This window comes from Protopterus annectens, chromosome 3.part1 (assembly GCF_019279795.1).
Source record: "Protopterus annectens isolate FY-2018-M chromosome 3.part1, PAN1.0, whole genome shotgun sequence".
Taxonomy (NCBI): domain Eukaryota; kingdom Metazoa; phylum Chordata; order Ceratodontiformes; family Protopteridae; genus Protopterus; species Protopterus annectens.
The window spans coordinates 42587590-42603460 of NC_056732.1; the positions used below are offsets into that span (position 1 = coordinate 42587590).

A 15871-nucleotide genomic window follows, 5' to 3' on the forward strand; every position below is an offset into this window, starting at 1 on the left:
ACAAGAGCCTTTGCCAGCAGCCAAAAGCTTAGTGATGCCAGGTGCAAACCATCTTTGGAAAAGCAACTAGGCTTGTCGACCATGTCATCCCAGGCTGACAGGAACTGGATCCCCTTTGAATGACACCAAAAACTAAGCTAATTATTGAAATCAAGTCATTTTTTGTTTATACTGTGGGGTCATTCTAGGCAAGGGTAGTATGCTGCTCAAGGCTAGGGAAATACCTGCCTGGGACACACACTCAGTGAGCTCAGTCATGTCTGTCTTCATATAGTCCAGTGAGGTGCATCTCTGGTCGTTCACTCCAACCTGAAGTATGACAGAGTCCTAATGGTTCTTGTTGTTGAGAGACCTGAGTGCATGCATGATCTGACGAATCCTGACAATGGACAGGTAGCGGACTGTGACTTTCTCCTTGTCCAACCTGGTGAGTGACACATTTGTGTGTCTCACTATGGAGTCTCCAGTGACAAGAAAAGTTGGGTTTTGAACATTGTGCCCTACGGGCTTGGTAGGTGAGACACTGCAAAATCCCTCTGTGTGTCATGGGTGCTGTGGGAACAAATTTTAGTTGTAGCAGTCTTGTGTTTTGAAAGTCTCTGGTGTTTAGGTAAGTTTTTTTTCGAGAGAACTTCTGCATATGTAGATTTTTGTGTTTGGTGCATACTATGTGCATATGTAGTGGTGGGTGAGTTGACAACCTCTTCTGTGTTACTGTTTCAAGTGCGAGAGAGCAGGAATTCAGGATTCTTGGTGTAGATGCATCTCGCACTCTGCACTAAGTAGAGGATTGTCCGTGTACACGAGGCAGTGAGTTTATAAGTAGAGGGTCGTCTGTGTACAGAAGGCAGTTGCTACACTGCCTCAGGAGACCTAAGTCAACAAGGTTGGCAGGAGCAACAAGGATAATCCAACTGTCCATAATGCTGAGTTGAAGAACTGGCATTACAAAAGGGGGGCTTTTCAGGACTGATCAAGGAGGTGCACAGTAGATGGATATTTCTGCTGGTTTTTTATTTATTGATTGATTTATTTATTTTATTTATTTTTTCTAGTGGTTTAATAAGTCAGTTTACTAGCAGTATTTCTTGGACCAGAAAAGTACTAAGGGAGGACTATACTAATGTGTTGCAGCTCCATCTAAGGGAAAATTTGTTGAATTTCTCTGTCAGTCTATGGCACACAGTTGTATTGCAGTGCGCAGTGCTACACAATGTACTAACGAACAGAAATGCTCAAACTAATATGTACTACACTTTGTCAACCAAAGCAGTATTTCACAAAATTGAATGCATCCATCCACTCTGTGTATCTGTGCATGTACGTATATGTGTGTGTGTGTGTGTGTGTGTGTGTGTGTGTGTGTGTGTGTGTGCCTGTGTGTAAAAATACTTCAGTGTACTAAGGCACACTGACGCTGAACAGCGTCCCTTTCTTTTAGTCCATTGAAGTTCTATTTTTTTTTTATAATTCTAAGTCTTCACAGTTTGTGATCTTTATTATTATATTGTGTGCGTGCGTGTGCGTGTGTGTTTGTGTGTGTGTATGCATGTATGTGTGTATGTATGTGTGTATATATATATATATATATATAAGTATATGTGTGTATGTGTGTATATATATATATATATATATATATATATATATATATATATATATATATGCGTATTTGTTTTTCTGCAGGGGGTATGCCTCTGTTAAATATCTATCAACTCCGAGATCCCCACTATAGTAGGGAAAGGGAAAATTCCCGTATTCCCACTGGTCCATAATCTAGAACATAAACAAATTGGGACATTCTAGCAGCTGATTTTCAGTCAGCTGTGCTGGCTTGTTTTTGGGTTCAAGTTGTCATTTGACAGCTTGCCTGTTACCCATAAATAAGTATAGATATAAAAACAATAAACCTAGTAGTCAAAATGTCCAAAAAGAGGGCTTTTATTAATCTATTGGCATCTAAAACACGTAAACTGGTTTCACTAACCAGGCATCAAGAGGGTAGTCTGCTTAACAAACCAAAGTCAACACACTTGTAGCACATGACCACTAGCACGGTATGCTAAAAATTCCCCTGCACTTTAAATAAAATCAAATTTAAAATGACATAGAAAATTAAAAGCAATAAGGAAATTGGAAATGTATTTCATAAAAGGCACATTCTTGTTTTCTAAACTTAAGTACATTGAAGGACTATGGCTGAGAGGTTAAAAATAACCCACCAAGCGGCACACTTCAAATGAGCATGTTAATTGTCTTGCCAAATAAAAGTAATTTACGAAAGGCATTGTTCTACAAGCCAAACGAAGGTTAACAGTAGTTTGATTACCTTTGCTGCCACAGTGTGGTCTAAATTGGTAATACAAGGCAGCAGTCTATTAAACAAGTTTTGTCTTGTGCCCTAAATGCAAAAAAGTGTGTAGTAGGAAAATGTTTTATTTGTGTTTAAATTACCTGTTTAACTGTTGTAGGCTACACACTCCAGTGTGATAGCCATTTCTGTGCATGTAAAGTGTTTTTTTTTTATTGTATCTGCTTTATTTTCTGAAAAAAAAAACAAAAAAAAAATACTTTATGTTCTTCGTTCCACATTGCTGCAGTCCTTACTATTGGGTAGTCCGTTGTCCAGTCGGCCCGAATACCAGAGTATATGGCTGACGTCGGTCAGGGCGCATTAGACTGACGTCAGTACGTCAGGGTACTAATGCGCATGACCGACGTCATATCCTCAGTCTTTTTTGCCGCATGGTCCGATGCAGAAGCAGTTTTGCGAGTGCAGGTTGGCGTTCTGAAATATTTCCGAAGTCGGAGTTTCAGACCGAATCAGAGTTGGCTAAGTACCCGTTGGGGAACATTTTGGTTTTTCTTGCCTCAGTATTTAACCGGATGTCAGAAAAGTGAATAACTGTATTTCTTGTGGGAAACAGATACCTCATAGGGATTACCATACCTTGTGTATACCTTGTTTAGGGCCTGAGCACGGCGTTGTTGGATGCCGCTCTTGTGCTAGGTTTAACAAACGCACTATTAAGAGACGGTTAGACTGTGCCAGGTTAGTGTTTGGGAAGCGTTGCAATTATAAAATGCCGCCGGATACTCCGGCCGCTTCCAAAAAGCGCAAGGACAAAACAGCGAAGCCTAGGGTGGATGAACCGGCAGTCCCAGACGCCGGTTCTTTAGAAGGCTCAGTGGAGCCGGAGGTTTTGCCAGGAGTTTCTTTGGAGTCTCAGGCAGAGACTTTACTGTTACAGGATGTGCCTTCTCAGGAAGTAGGCCAGGCTGAGGGGCTTCTCAGGTAACTGTTCTTCCCTCTCTTCCCAAGGTAGTTAGAGCTTCTCCTTCTGTTTCCAAAACTTCTTTGAGAGGTAGGCCAAGTTCAGCTTCAGTGGGGCTTCTCCTAGCACTTCAGGTTCTGTGCCTAAGAAACATATGCTTAAAATGGCAGAAGATTTAATTACTATGATTAGAGGCTCTATGCCCCCTCCTGATAAGAGGCCTAGGGTGGAACCTGAGTTTGAGTGTTTGGAACAGTATTCAGAGGCTTCAGAGTCTTCTGGAAGACTTGCAGGAATTTCCACCTTATTCTGATTCTGATGTGGATGATTCCACACCTACAGCTTCTCCTCCTGAGGATTTCTCATTTTCCGAGACTCTGCATTCCATGAGAGAACACTTTAAATGGGAAGGCCAAGATTATTCTGATTCCAGGAAAAGGCTTAGGGAATTCTTATTTTTACCCCAACATAGGCCCTTAGCTATACCTCCTGTGTTGAATGTGGTGGAAGATGTTTTGCAGAGGCTTCCCTGAACCCTGACTCTTTGCCTCCTGCTCCTGTTAAACCTGATAGGTACTATAGGGTGCGCGAAGCTCATAAGTATTTGTTTAAGAGTCCTAGGGCGGACCCAGAAACTGTTTCTCAGGGGCCTAAAGGTGTTAAGGCCTCTGTGGTTAAAAATCCTGTTCCCACTGATAAAGAGGCAAGGGCTTTGGATAGGTGGGGAAAGAAAGTGTATACTTCTTCCACTCTTGCCATGAGAGCGTTGAATTGTCAGTTTCACATGTTAAAATATCAAAATTATCTCCTTTCACAATTGAAATCTAAGGTGGATGCTTTGGCGGAAGGTATTGAGTGTAAAGAGTTGTTGGATTTAGTTCATGTGTCTGAACAAGTGGGTAAGCATTCTTTGCAATGTGGTTTTGATGCTGTACAGGCCTCCTCGAGGGTGGCTGCCACTAGTTCTGTTCTTCGCAGGCATGCCTGGTTGAGGGATCAGAATTTAGCTGAGCATGTTAAGACAAGGATTTTGGATGCTCCTTTACAGTCTGATGTGTTGTTTGGTTCGCCTGTGGAAGCAGTTTTAAAGAAAATGGAGGACAAAGCTAAGTCTATGCAAACTGTTAAAGATTTTTTGCAGGTGCAGCCACCGAAGTTTAGTAGAAATTGGCCTGCTAAGGGGTGGACATATCCTGCTTATGATTCCCAGTCTAGGGGTAGGTCTAGACGTGGTAGGGGCAGGGCTCAAGGTTCTTTTTAGGCCTAGAACAGGGAGTTCACCTGCTCAGACTTCTGGTGAGGGCAGGGGTCAGTCCTTTCGTAAACAGACCCAATGGCCTGCCTTTTCAGCTGCCGTAGATTCTCGTCTGGCAGCTCCTTTGGGAGGAAGACTGTCTCTTTTCAAAGACAATTGGGATTTAATTACTCAAGACAGATGGGTGTTGGATATCATTCACCACGGTTACAGGTTTTATTTCCATACATTGCCCCTTTCAAAGGCATGCCAGACGTTCCTCCTCCACAAAGAAAAGAGGCTCACAAGCAAATTTCTCAGTTACTCCAGATGGGGCCATTCAGCCAGTCCCTGTATCAGAAAGGGGCCTAGGATTTTATTCTCGCCTGTTCCTAGTACCAAAGAAGGGGAACACGTGGAGACCAATTTTGGATTTATCTCTCCTCAACACTTATCTGGACATTCCCAAGTTCAAGATGTTGACGTTACAACAGCTTTTACCTCTGCTGGGCAAAGATCACTGGATGGTAACTTTAGATCTCAAGGAAGCTTACCTTCATGTGCCTATAAGGCTAAGTTGCAGGAAGTATCTGCGGTTTCGAGCTGGAAATTCTCATTATCAGTTCTCTGCATTGCCCTTTGGCTTATCTACTCCGCCCAGAGTATTCACAAAGGTTCTGGCTCCAGTGATAGCTTACTTCAGGCTACAAGGAATTCAAATCTATCCTTACTTGGACGACTGCCTGATTCTGGCTCAAGAAAAGGAAGACCTTCTACAGCATCTGGAATATGTTATAGCAGTGCTAAGATGCCTAGGGTATTCTGTGAACGAAATAAAGTCCAGTCTAGTACCCTCTCAAGACATGTGCTTTCTGGGTGTGAGACTGAATACAGCAGCCCAGATGGCCTTTTTAAGCCCGGACAAACAAAAGAGTCTATCACTTTACTTCCATCAACTATCTCATCAGTCCGTGCTGACTGCAAGGACAGTCCTTCAAGCATTAGGGTTCATGGCATCTTGTATTCTGGTGCTTCCCAATGCCAAACTGCATATGAGGAAGCTACAATGGTATCTCAAAAATGTATGGACACAGCACTGCCAGGATTTGGACACTGTCATTCAAATAATACCTTGCCTTCAAAAGAATTTTGTGGTGGGCTCAGGAATGTCACCTAAACAAGGGACTCTCTGTGACCCGCCAGAGGCGAGTCAGATTTTAACGACAGATGCCTCGGACATTGCTTGGGGAGCTCATCTAAATGGAAAGTGGATACAAGACAAGTGGCCTGCCAGACTACAGCATCTACATATCAACATGAAGGAGATGTTAGCAGTCCAGTTTGCATTAATGGCTTTCAAGGAGTTACTTCTTCCAGGGCAGGTGTTGATTCTAACAGACAACACAACTGTCATGTGGTACATCAACAAACAAGGGGGAACACATTCTTACCCATTGTGCAGGCAAGCAATGATTTTATGGGAGACTGCGCTCAGCTTGCAACTAACTCTTCAGGCAAGGTTTCTGCCAGGAGCACAGAACTCCTTAGCAGATGTGTTAAGCAGACAAATCATGGATCCCCACGAGTGGAAACTGGATCTTCATGTATTTCAAAGGTTGACAGTGTCCTGGGGAACTCCAGACATAGATCTGTTCGCTTCTCCACTAAACCACCAGCTGCCAAAGTTTTGCACAAAGAGGTTACATCACACAGCTTGGAAAGTGGATGCTCTTTCTTTCAGTTGGAAAAATCTTCATGTGTATGCGTTTCCACCTCTGCCTCTTCTTCCAAAGGTGCTTCTAAAAGTCAGACAAGACAAGCCAAGGATGATTTTAATAGCTCCAGATTGGCCTCGCAGCACTGGTACCCATTACTGAGGAGTCTAGTAAAGAAGCCTCCATGGCCTTTACCCTTGATTCCGCACCTGTTGTCTCAGAGAGAAGGCCACCTGCTCAATGTCAAGCTTCGCTCTCTTCATCTAACAGCATGGCATATTCTGTTTTGAAAGACAGCCGGTCTCAACTTCCTCAGCAAGTTTTAAATGTGATTATGGAAGCTAGAAGACCTAGTACAAGGAAAGTGTATGCAGAAAAATGGAAGAGATTTTTATTTTGGAGTGCAGCAAGAAATTTGGAGATTTCTGAGCCTAATTTGAGTGTGGCTCTTCAATATCTTACTGAGTTATTGGACAAAGGTTTGTCCTTCTCTTCCATTAAGATTCATGCTGCAGCAATTTCAGCTCACTATGATTGTGACCCACCATTGTTTTCGCATCCTTTGTTCAAGCAGTTTCTTAGAGGGGCAAAGAATATAAGACCCCCACGTAGAGCTCCTACTCCTGCTTGGGATCTCAATTTTGTGTTGGAAAAACTTACTCTACAACCTTTTGAGCTCATGGCTACTGCTGAATTGAAATACTTGTCATGGAAGACTGCTTTTCTGTTGGCTATTACTTCTGCAAGAAGGGTGTCTGAGTTGCAGGCCCTTATGGCAGTAGAGCCCTTTTGATTTTCCATAAGGATAGGGTATCATTACGTACTAATCCTTCCTTTATGCCTAAGGTGGTTTCTAGTGTGGCTTTAAACCAAACTATTCATTTGCCTACTTTTTATGCAGACCCCCAAATAAAGGGGAAAAGATTTTGCACACTTTAGATGTACACAGGCAATTGCGTTATTATTTAAGCAGGACTAAGGATTTTAGGCAGTCTCAGCAGTTGTTTGTTTCTTTTGCTTTGAGTTCACAGGGCAAGCCTGTGTCAAAACAGACTATTTCTAGGTGGATTGGGTTTTGCATTGCATTTTGTTATTCCCATCATGGCAAGGAGATTCCAGCTGGGATTAGGCCTCATTCCACTAGGGCTACTGCCACTTCAACAGCATTTCTAAGGGGGGTGGCAACTAAGGATATTTTGGAGGCAGCTACTTGGAGTTCAGTGCATACTTTCTCTAAGCATTATCACCTTCCTCTCTACTCTAAGTCTAGGGCTGGTTTTGCCACAGCTATTTTGCAAGGCATGTTGTCAGCTCCTGCTTCTTTATGATTTGCCAGCCTCGCTTACCTCTGCTTTGGGATTCTACCCAATAGTAAGGACTGCAGCAATGTGGAACGAAGAACATAGTACAGTTTTGTACCTACCATAAATGTAGATGTTCGAGGATCCACATTGCTGCAGTCCAATTACCCTCCTCCTTCCCTCTGTGTTTAGGGGTGGTTGTGTAGGTGAGGTTATCTGCTGATATTTTTGTATATATTTTGTATATAATGTACATATTTTTGGTGCAGGTATTTTGAGCCTTGTCTTTTTAGGGTCTTCTGACATCTGGGGCAAGAAAAGACTGAGGATATGACGTCGGTCATGCGCATTAGTACCCTGACGTACTGACGTCAGTCTAATGCGCCCTGACCGACGTCAGCCATATACTCTGGTATTCGGGCCGACTGGACAGCGGACTACCCAATAGTAAGGACTGCAGCAATGTGGATCCTCGAACATCTACATTTATGGTAGGTACAAAACTGTACTTTTTCCCGCCTTTCTAAGCTAGTATAGTCCAGTTTTCAGGTTAGTGCCGAATTCAGGGCTGTGTTACAAGTTTCTGTGTTTGCCCATACCTTACTTGGATGGAAGTTTCTCTGTTCACTGTGAGAGGGAACTTTGAACAGCCTATCTGTCCCTGGAGGAGTGGTTTCAGCCCAGCAATTAGTACTTTAGTGGCCATTTTGGGCTAATTTCTCTCTTTCATTTCCCTGCTATAAAACCCGCATTTGCACGGTTTTGTGCGCTGGGCAGCGCCGGTTACCTAGGGTATAAGTATTCCCGGCTCCACAAAGTCTACGCTTCAATTTTTCCCTTGGAACTAGACAAACTTTCAAGTTAAGCACTCAAACCATTCACTTCTCAGCCCGGCACTTTCTCAAAACTCATAGCAAGCACTAATAAACCTTAGCACTAGATCCCCCTATACTGTAGATAGGGACAAGGCTCTCTATTCAACCTTAAAAGCCAATCAGTAAAACAGTTCACTGTACCTATCCAGGCATGTTCAAAGGGCAGTTTCAGGTGTACTCTCTGGTCCAACTGGTGAATCTGGGCATTTTGAGGCAATGTTACAATTGCCTCATGTACACAGACAACCCTTTCCTCCTTCCACCAAACAATAATACATGTGAGAGATGCAATTATACAGCCAAACTGGAGGCTAGTCTCTCTCAACCCAAGACTGGACCAGGCAGTCAAGAGGAGAAGGGAATTACTTGCATCACACCACCAGTCTCGCATAGACCTATGAAACCAGCACCTGCAAAAAACACATGTAAATACACAAAAACATACTTGGAGGCTCTAAATAAATATCTGCAAAAGCAACAGAGACCTCCAAAGCAGACATCCAAGCAACCTCCACCCCCCAACACAAACCATGAAACACATACTTTGCAAAACCAGTGTGACACTCAATCACAGCCCTTAAGGCAAAATAACATACCCAACACACTAGTAATAAGTGACTCTCTAGTCAGGCACACTGACTTCCCACTCACTAGGCTGAACAAGGAGAAGGTTACTATTAGCTGCCTGTCTGATGCCAGGATCCGCCCACATAACACAAGCACTCAGGTCACTCCAGAACAAGTACAAATATGACTCTGTCATTGTCCATGTTGGTCTGAATGACCTGAGCCGTACCTCCCTGGACTACATGTAAAGAGACATGGAGGAGCTCTCTGATCACGTAGCCCAGGCCGGTATGACCCTGACCTTGAGTAGCATCCTGCCCTCACCAAGAATGATATCACGGTATAGAGAAAGTTATCAATTGCAACAATTGGCTAAGCTTATGGTGTCATTCAAAGGGGAAACCAGTGTCTGTCAGCCTGGGATGACATGCTCGACAAGCCACGCTGCTTCGCTAGAGATGGCTTGCACCGGTCATCCTTAGGCTTTCGAATACTGGCCAAGGCTCTTGCCACACCCATAGTGCCTTTTTTAGGCAAGGCTGAAAAGAGAAACCCACTGCCGTAAATAGCACAAGTAACAAAAAACTGAGGGTAATGCTACTCAGTGCCAGAAGTCTAAACTTCAAAATGCATGCACTCGAGGCACTCCTCAGTATGGAGAAAATCGATATATGTGCAGTAACAGAAACCTGGTTTAAGGCTCCAAAGAGCATCCCAGCACTACCAGGCTACAACTCATACCATAGATTTCGGCCACAAAACCCGGGCCGAAATACAAAAGGCAGGGGAGTATCCATATTCATCAAGGATACCCACACTTCTAGGTTAGTGGCACAGCATGATGCTTCAGAGATCATCCACGTGCAACTAACAACGGGTAAAACTGCTGTTCAAATTATAGCTTGCTACAGATCACCCACCATGTCCCAGGACCCCCGCTCCACATTCCTGGAAACACTGGGAAACATAAAGGTCCTGTCAAACACCCTGATATTGGGTGATTTCAATTACCCAAACATTTAACTGGGAGAACTACTCGAGTACAAACTCTTTTGTCCAACATTTCCTACAATTTATAAACTCAAACGCCCTGGATCAACTGGTCAGCACCCCCACCAGAGGTGACAACATATTGGACCTGGTCATCACCAACATGGGCGACCGGTGTTTCGCACCGGAGGTAAACCCCTCGCTGGTTAGATCTGACCATAAACTAATCACTCTGGATATCCACATTCCGCCACCACCCCCGGTCAAAGAAACCACCGTGAAAAGCTTTTCAAAAGCAAACTTCATGTTACTTAAGACCGAGGTGGGAAGTTTCAAAGCCCCCATGCTAAAGGATAACGCTGTCCAAGCTGCAAAATCCTTCACTAATGCACTCTACAGGCACCTACAAGAATGCATGGATCGTGCTATCCCAAACAAAACCAAGACTCACTCCTCCAAGAAAAGGAAACCAGTCTGGTGGACCCTTGCCATAAACAAGCTATACAATAGAAGGAGGAAACTAGTACAGAAAAGAGTAAAATCCCAAAAAGGGAAGACATCCCTGATCAGTATCGGCAAGAAACTACATTCCCTCATAAAGTCATCCAAGGCTAGCTTCGATAAAAGAATTTCCATGGACTCCAAAGATAACCACAAGATGTTTTTTAGCTATGTCAAGAATCTTAAGTGGCAATTCTCAGATCTGCTCTGTTGGTTCAGAATGGCACAAAATACACTGAACCAACCAATCCAATATAGCAAACATCCTGGCAGACAGGTTCAGTGCAAACTTCACTCCCCTCACCCCCAAAAGGACCGATAACTAACTATACCACAAGAATGTAGTGCCCCTGAAATCACAGACACTCAGGTTAAAACAGCCCTCTCCAAAGCCAAAAACACAGCATCAGTGGGACTGGACAGTGTCCCAGGCTGCATCCTACACAAACTCAAAGATGAACTAACCCCTCACCTAAACACACTGTTTAAACTTGGCCTCTCCACAGGCTACAGGCCCACAGAGTGGTGCACAGCAGCGGTTAATCTGCTCCACAAAGGTGGAGCCACAACAGACCCCGTGAACTATCGCCCTATAAGCCTGACTAGCTTGGTCTGCAAAGCTATGGAGTGCATCATCATGGATCTCATTAACAGAGACATTGGGAACCTCCAAACACTGGACCCTACCCAGTTCGGTTTTGTTAAGGGCAGATCATGCCTCCTAAATCTAGTGGACTTCTTTGAGACAGTTACCAAGGCTATAGACACAGCCTGCCTAGACCTTGCAAAGGCCTTCGACACCATTCACCACTCAGGTGTTGTAGACAAGCTCACCAGCCTGAACATAAACCCCTATGTCGTGAGATGGGTTGCCAAATGGCTCAGACAGAACCCACATGGTAAGAGTTGCGGGAGCTAGGTCTGACTCCAAATCTGTTACAAGTGGCGTTCCCCAGGGCTCAGTCCTAGGACCCCTCCTGTTCGGCATATACTTCTCAGAGGTACAGGCAAGCAGAGGAGGACTGTGGCTGACCAAGTTCGCAGACGACTGCAAACTAGGGACTATAATTGACTCTCCGGCTGACACAGACCTTCTCCAATAGGGTCTCACTGAGACAGATAGCTGGTGTCAAAACCATGGCCTCAAGCTAAATGCCAAAAAGTACATAGTCATCCCCTTTGGGGAAAAACAAAATACCCACAAACTACTACATAGGTGGTACCCCCCTAAATATGGAAGACGTAATAAGGGATCTGGGGACCCAAGTAGATGGTAACCTCTCCTTTGATAATCACATTGCCAAAGTGGTTAGAAAATCCTATGTGGCCCACCTGATCACAAAAGGGTTTGCATCCAGATCGAAAGAAGTCATTGGGCCCCTCTACGCATCTCTCATCAGACCCATCATAGAGTACAATGCCCCATTTGGGATGTACCTTACAAGACACCTGCAGCAACTGGAAAGACCACAGAAGTACCTCACCAAGAGGATCATTGGCCTCAAGCAGATGCCCTATGCAGCTCGACTGAAGAAACTCCAGCTGTAGTCGGTTGCATACCGCCTACTCAGAGGTGATCTCTGCCTGACATACAAGGCCATGTCCATCCCAGAATTGATGGAAGTGCTCCACCTAAAGAAAACCATATCCCCTTGTGCCACACGCTCCAGGGATCTAAACCTAACCACAACAATAAATAGGACGTGCTGGATGGATAGATTCCTGTCCAAGACTTCCCATTCTCTGGAACAAGATTCCAATTTACATTAGGCAGAGCTCCTCACTAACACTCTTCAAGAGAAACCTTGACAAGTGGATGGGAAACAAAGTTTACCCCAGGGATCACTTCAATGGCTCTGCTGGACAGAGGCACAGGAAACTAATCTAAGGGGGCGGCGAAAGCCAACACATTCCAGCTAGGCTTATAAATGCCTTCGGGCAGGTAGCCTAGTACCTACCTATGAACTTGTAAATTCCTATTATAATCTCCCTGTCAGATATACTATTAAGTACAAAAAAGCAATATAACGAGAAAGATGTCCATTGTCAAAAATATCCATGCGTACAACTCACTATGTGTTATTACAGTTCCAAAGGAAGAAAGTCAAAAGCATGCCATTTCAAAGCGGAGCATAACATCCCAGCGATATATTCCAAGGGAGGACATAACCTAAGAAACTATATCTTTTGCAAAATGGAAGGCAGAGTTTCTTGAGAAATAAATTCAGTCATGGCAATAGAAAAAAGGTAATAAGTCATGTGGAACAAATAATTATCTGTTGAAGCCATAATAGAGAGCCGTAAAAAAAAAAAAAAAAATCCAAGTATGGCATGGCAGGAATACAAAAAAAAAAAGCATTTGACAACATTTTTCACTCTCTGATAAGGGAATGCTTACAGATGTATATTATATAGCATGCATTGGTCAGTTACACTGTAGTGATTTTGAAATGGTGGCAGATCACTTGGCAGCTAAGCTATGACAAAGGAGAAATTATTATAGGAAATAAAAATTCAAAGTAGGATATTCCAGGGTGATTCTTTGGCATTTCCTCTGCTCTTCTGTCGTGCATTTAACTCATTAGGTGGTTTCCTTAGTAGATTAGGCTGTGGTCGCATCTTAATTTTCAGAAACCAACCTTGTTCAGACATCTCATCATCTTTTTGTGGATGGTTTAAAATTATATACAGTGGATATAAAAAGTGTACACACCCCTGTTAAAATGCCAGGTTTTTGTGATATAAAAAAATAAGGCCACAATAAATTCTTTCAGAAATTTTTCCACCTTTAATGTGACCTATAACCTGTACAGTTCAATTGAAAAACAAACATCTATTAGGGGGAAATAATATAAAAATAAAAAACGTACAATAAGCTGGTTGCATAGGTGTGCATACCGTTAAACTAATACTTTGTTGAAGCACCTTTTGATTTAATTGCAGCATTCAGTCTATCAGCATGGCACATCATCTTGACTTGACAATATTTGCCCACTCTTCCTTGCAAAAGTGCTCCAAGTTTGTCAGATTGCAAGGCCATCGCTTGTGCACAGCCCTCTTGAGGTCACCTCACAGATTTTCTATTGAATTTAGGTCTGTGCTCTGGCTGGGCCATTCCAAAACTTTAGTTTTCTTCTGGTGAAGCCATTCTTTTGTTGATTTGGACATATGCTTGGGGTCATTGTCATGTTGAAAGGTGAAATTCCTCTTCATCTTCACCTTTCTAGCAGATGCCTGAAGGTTTTGGGCGAAAAGTGACTGGTATTTGAAACTGTTCATAATTCCCTCCATCTTGACTAAAGCCCTGGTTCCAGCTGAAGAAAAGCAACCCCAAAGCATGATACTGCCGCCACCATGCTTCACCGTGGGGGTGGTGTTCTTTTGGTGATGCGAATTGTTGTTTTTGCACCAAACGTACCTTTTGGAATTGTTGGCGGAATGTTCATCCTTGGTCTTAACAAACCATAACGCATTTTCCCACACACTTTTGAAAGACTTTATGTATTGTTTTGCAAATTTTAGCTGGGCCTGGATGTTTTTCTGTGTAAGAAAAGGCTTCCATCTTGCAACCCTACCCCATAGGCCAGACATATGGAGAATACGGGGGATCGTTGTCATATGTAGTACACAACCAGTACTTGCCAGAAATTCCTGCAGCTCCTTCAGTGTTGCTGTAGGTCGCTTGGCAGCCTCCCTGACCAGTTTTTTGTCTCGTCTTTTCATCAGTTTTGGAGGGACGTCCAGTTCTTTGCAAGGTCACTGTTGTCACATATTTTCTCCACTTTTTGATGACTGTCTTCACTGTATTCCATGGTATATACATTGCTGTGGAAATTTTTTGTACCTTTCTCCTGACTGATACCTTTCAACAGTGAGAGATACCCTTGATGCTTTGTAAGCTCTCTGCGAACCATGGCTTTTGCAGTAGCAGGCAACTAAGTAAATGTCAGGAAAATCCTACTAGGACAGCTGAACTTTTTTGGGGGTTAATCAGAGTCTCTAATTGATGGCAGGTGTGTACCCAAGAAGAGTGAATGTTGTAATTAAAGTAGAAGGTGCTTCAACAAAGTATTAGTTTAAGGGGGTGCACACTTATGCAACCAGGTTATTGTATGTATTTTATTTTATTTTAATTTTTCCTCCAACAGATTTGTTTTTCAGTTGATATGTACAGGTTTATAGGTCACATTAAAGGTGGGAAAAGTTTTTGAATGATTTATTGTTGCCTCATTTTTTATATCTGAAAAACCTGGCATTTTAACAGAGGTGTGTATACTTTTTATATCCACTGTAGCTCATCAGATGAGGATCTGAAAGCTTGATTACAGATGGTTAAAACATTATCAGATGATGTAAGAATGACATGTAGCTTGGTTAAACGTGCAAAAGCAGCATTTATAAAAGGAAGGCTATAGTATCAAGAGTATCATCCTGCGAAAGGAATGTGATGGAAAGGATATTTGGGGAAAGATGAAAGGTCAGCGATACAACGTGAACAAATGAGAACAGAGCTCACTAAGGAACACATTGGACGACTAAAGCTAATATTGAGAATTACATTAACATAAGGAATGTAGTCCAAGCTGCACATAAAAATGTCTCTTCCTGTTCTAACTTATAGCTTTATTGTGATTGACTGGCCCCAAACAACATTGAATCAGTTGGACAAGAAAAGTGCTTAATGTTTATCAAATGATATATAAAAACAGTGCATAAGATGTGTACATCCCCTTGTTCTGGAGAAGCCTCTCCAAAACTAACTTCATGTATAGGTCTGCAATCATGGGACTGTATACATGTTTGTTGACCTTATCAGATCAAAAGGTGGTGAAAGTTCTAAACCATGAAGAGAAGTCCAAGGTGATATCTTTGCTTAGTTTAGCAGAAGCATTTTGAAATGGCATGGGGATTGGAAATCCAAACCAAAAGTAGATGCAAATTTGACAGTAACAGAAGTAGATGAGAATTAAGCAGTAACCAAAATTTCCAAAACACAAAAAAGAATATAGAGAAAGGGACCAGAATAAAATGAAATACAACTGATAAGACCAGAAATACTTAGGTAAGTATAGTTAATGTGTAGAACAACCAAAGGAGAGGTGAATTTTAAACTAAAAGTTAAAAGTCTAAAAATGGCTATCCAAGACGGCTACTTGTGATTTACAAAGTCTACAGAAAAAGTGGGAGAAACAATCAAATTCAAGTTATGTGGCACATCCTGTCACTGGGTGTGGTGTACCCATGGTCGAGGGTCTGAAAGGCACAGTAATGTGGCTTGACTGTACAAACACTAGAAGTACTAGTCAGATTTGTCTAACCACTGAAATTCCTGTCTGGTAGTTGTGTAATCCATATAGTTCTAATTTTTATTGCCTTTTGAGACATGTACCTCCAAAAAGTTACTCCTCCATTTTTT

The 15871-nt window shown here is 42.7% G+C and overlaps 1 protein-coding gene across 2 annotated transcripts in view; it reads left to right on the plus strand.

The window, feature by feature from the left end:
* The window catches only part of ANKRD12 (ankyrin repeat domain 12), a 1254496-nt gene that overhangs the window by 168435 nt on the left and 1070190 nt on the right, over nucleotides 1-15871 (plus strand). The gene's annotated exons all lie outside the window — the stretch shown is intronic.